Below are 4594 nucleotides of genomic sequence, written 5' to 3' on the forward strand. Positions count from 1 at the left end.
AAATTTTTAAAAATTAGGGCTATTTTTCTACTCACACACTTCCTGTTTCCTGAGTCCATACTATTTCCTTTATCAAAAAACAAAAACAAAAACAAAAACAAAAAAACTCACATTAAAACAAAACAGAACAAGGGCCAGGGAGATAGCTCAGTAGAATAAGCGCTTGCCTGGCAAGAGCAAGGGTCTGAGTTCAATCCTCAGTTCTGCAAAACAGAAAAATCAAATCTAGTAGTAACAACAAAACTCCCCATAGCAATTAATTATTAGTCACAAAAAATATTAGCCATAATTAGTGTCTTATCCCTTAAAATGTTATTCAAACAGGAAGTATAAGGGTTAGAAAATGTTATAGTTCATAAGAATTATTGCAGATTTATTTTGTGGGAGCTCAACACTCTCCCTTTTTTTTTTTTTTTCCTTTTTGAACTTTCTGCAAAGCTTTATTCTGGAGGGGCCCAGTCCTTCTTGGCAGCTGCCTTCCTCATGGCGGCCAGCACGTTGCTCAGCTCCTCACACTTCCTCTTGGTGCAGATGTGCATCCTCACCCTTTTCTTGATGAACTTGAGGGCGCGCTTGTCCTTGGAGACCTTCAGCAGCTCCATGGAGCGCCAGGCTTGTAGGGGGCGGATCATGTCCCGCACGAACTTGGTGTGCTTGGTGGCTGTGCCTCAGTTTGCTCACATTCTTAGTCACCTTGTGGCCCTTGTTGAGTCCCACGGCCACAGGATAGCGGAGGGCCAGGCTACTCTTCAGTAGTTGCTGTGGCGGAAGGAGCTCAGCACTCTCAAAATAACAAAATGTCCTTAGCTAGCCTTTGAAGCTAGAAATGTCTCACCTTGTCCCCTGGCTCCCAGACCATTCCATGCGGGGGCTGAGGATAGAGCTCAGCGGCACCGACGACACCAAGGGGCAGGTTCCATTTGGCTCACAGTTGGGGATTTCATGGTCAGCTGTGGTGTGGGAAGGGCAGCAGCGGCCAGCTGCCCACCTCATGGAAGCCAGCAAGCAGTGCAGGGTCCTGGGGAGAGGAAGGGGTGGGCGCCTGGGCCTTGCCTCCCTCACCCCCACCGGGGATGCTATGCTCACTTGTGGGCAGCCTCTCAGCCCAAGGCCATGGATATCACCAATGCATATGTTTGGGTTTTTTTTTTTTTTTTCTTTTTGGGGTACTGGGAATTGAACTCAGGATCCTGCACATGCCAGTTAGGTGCTTGTGCCACTGAACTGTCTCCCCAGCGGGCTATTTCAGGAAAGGAGATGAGCAAAGCCTCCTTCCTCCCCGAGAACTTGGTGCCAGCGTAGGGGCTTGCTCCACTCTGGGGCGACATCCACCTGCTCTCCAACCCTCTAACCCCCACCCCTGCCTGTGGACAGCCACCTGCCACCTTGGAGTAGACTGGAGTAGACTTTGTACCCTTCTTTGTCAACATGGCATTTTTTGGGGGGTGGGTGGATGGAAGGCTTATTTTTAGTGTTCTCGTACTGATTAAAATCTCCAGCTTGGGGCCAGGAAGATAGCTTAATAGAATAAGTGCTTCCCTGGCAAGCACAAGGGCCTGAGTTCAATCCCCAGTTCCAAAAAAGAAAAAAAAAAAAAAAAAAAAAAAAATCTCTAGCTCTTTAAACTCCGAATAGCATAGGTAGGGTGGCAAACAGACCCTAGAGAAAGGTCTCTGAAACAAATGTCATTGTGATCCTGTCTTCTGCTTCCCATTGAACTTAATTCCAATTGCTATTTTGTTTCTTTGAATAAATAACCTTTGTTTCTTAAGATAATGCTGCCTCTGATATTATCAGTAGCCTCATCCTGGTTTTAAAAAATATCCTTTTAATGAGAATTCCCAGTGCTTTCATGTGCACGTGGAATTACTTAGTTCACATTTGTTGGCTCGATCACATTCAGTTCTACTGGTAGGCAGCGGTAACGCAGAAAAGGAGTGAGGTTCTCAGTGAGTAGGCCAGAGTTCACAGAATCTCGATGTGCACCCGACAGGGTAGAGTCTGCTATACGCGCTGGGAGGTGGGTTTGGGCATCTTTGGGCGCTGGAAGAAACAGGAAGTGTATATTGTGTCTGCTGGTGTGGTCACTCTGCGTATTCTGAGATGCACAAAAACTGCACACAGCATTGTAGGGCTGTGTGAGGCTCATGCTGTGTACGTGTCTCTCACGCTTCTTTGACTTTTCCTTTTGTCAAGGGCGCCGCTAGGCAGAGGTCACTGGTGATCCTCTGAGTTCAACCAGAGGTCAGATTTTCAGATTAAAGAACATGCCTACAAGAACGCAAAGCAAGCTGGGCCTGGTGGTACATGCCTGCGGTCCCAGCACTCTGGGAGGCTGAGCAGGAAGATGTTCATGTGCAACCTGGGCAAATTAGTGAGGTAGCAGGATTCACACATAATGTTTATAATAGCATTTATTGCTAATAGGACAAGCCCTTCACAGCCTAAAGTTGTATCTGACAGGTTCTGGCCTGAGTATCACGGCCCTGATCCAACATGGCTGAATCCCCAAAACAACAGCTTACCTTCGCAAGGACCACAGCCCCCTTCTTCCCCCCTCTGGCCCGGATGCAACTTCCTTTACCTTTCCCATGCTCACAAGGAAGCAACAATCAGCTCCTTGTAAGTCACTGACCCCGCCCCTCAAGCTCCGCCCCCAGCAAAAGTCCGTGAAGTCTCAGCCTCCCTGTCTCAGGTCAGAGGATCCCCCACCTCCCTGCCCTTGGTCCTCTGTGTCTTCAGCGTTAGTAAAGGCTCCTCCACCACACACTTATTTCTGCTTCTCTGCTGTGCCACTGCTGCCACTGAAAAACCTAACAGTATCACTGAGTGGACAAGACAAGGTGGGCCTCAGCAGGTCCCTGCTGTGCCACGCTGGCTCATCACCCTGTAGATCTGACCTGCAGCTCGGGGCCACTCTGTCCACCTGCTGACACATGCCTCTCTCTGTGGAAGACCTGAGCCTTGACTGACCACGGTGGCTCTCACAGATGTCAAAGACCTCAACTCAGAAGAAAAATGAGGGGCCAAAGAGATAGCTCAGTAGAATAAGTGCTTGCCTGGCAAGTGTAAGGGCCTGAGTTCAATCCCTGGTACCGGAAAAAAAAAAAAAAAAAAAAAAAAAAAAAAAAAAAAAAAAAAAAAAAAAAAAAAAGATGATAAAATTAGACAAACTCCAGTCACAGGGGTTAAGGTAAGAATCAGGTGTTTCCCCAACATGACACTGCTTGGTGTCTAGTGAAACCCAGTCTTGAGAAAAACTCAAATCTTCCCAGGGCTAGCTACCCATCCTTTAACGCTGACCATTGCCCTCCTGGCCCATCATAATAAGGACACTGGGTAATTAAAGCTGGTGCAGGACAGAAACTCCCCTCATCCTTGGCCAGTGTCCATGGGGAGGCCTAGCTGGCCACAAGGACCGAAACCCACTCTACCCAGAGAAAAAGCTGCAGGTTGGCTGTCTCCCATGGCTGAAAAATTTTCCACCAGTAAGAGGCATAATGGGGGAAAAAAGATCGAGAGAAATGTAAAGGGATTTATTAGGAAGAAATCAAAAGCACACACTCAAAGGACTGGAGTTTTGAGGGAAGGGAAGGAAAGAGGGAGTGACACATATTCTGGGGCCGGGTGTATTTATGGGAGGTTTGTGGGTGGTGGTGGAAATATAGAGAATGTATTAATCTGTGAAAAAAGTTGTCTGCATTCACAGATGAGAAGAGACACTGGGGGGACAGGGTGAGGCACATTCCTGGAGGACCTGATGCAACCCACTACAGCCAAAGGCCTGTTCTACATATGAAAAGAGCTGCTCTAGCTGCCGGGAGAGAGGCCCACTTGCATGTACAAAGGTCGAGACCAAATCCCTGGGCAAGGAAGAGGATTAGCCAAAGTCCATTTGTAGGTAAAAGGGACTTTCCCAGGCTTATTGTATCTTGGGAGAAAATCTTGTAGGCAACTGAATTAGATAGAAATATATAGGCAGTCAGACAGGGTTTGGCCTCAAAGGAGCTAGTGCGAAAGATGAGATACATTTCTACTGTGTGGGAGACAGGCACCTCTGCTGTGGGTCAGACCTCAATCTGAAAGATAAAACAAATGTACCCACAGGCTTCCTAAGGATAAACATCAGGGATTCATATTCTAAATAGGTGTCACCTTGAAAGAGCCAGGAAGAGTCACTAACCCAATCCCTACAGGAAAGGGCCTTGCTCCAGCTTGTTGTGTGACTTGCTTCCCTATTGGATCCTGATACACTCAATTTTACCTGAGCACTTGTATTCACAATCTTATTGGTTGACCATAGTTTTGTCCCACCTCATGCCCACTGTGTGAAGCTGTGAATGAGAAGCCTATTCTGTGAAACCCCAGAAGTTTGGAAAAGCCAGGAACCTGGATCATCTAAGGGAAACTGCAAGGAGGGAGCAAAGCCGGCCTGTGAGCTACCACCAAGAGTGCCATGGGGCGGAGCTAATGGAGTTCATAATTTGCCACGGATTGCTTCAGATGTTCCACAAGGATCTGCAGGACCTAATGTTCACCCTGCTGGATTTTAGACTTGTTTTGGCCTCAATGGTTTGTGTCCTCCTGTGTATGC

The sequence above is a fragment of the Octodon degus genome, unplaced genomic scaffold (genome assembly GCF_000260255.1).
Source record: "Octodon degus isolate 3935 unplaced genomic scaffold, OctDeg1.0 scaffold00177, whole genome shotgun sequence".
In the NCBI taxonomy this organism is placed as follows: domain Eukaryota; kingdom Metazoa; phylum Chordata; class Mammalia; order Rodentia; family Octodontidae; genus Octodon; species Octodon degus.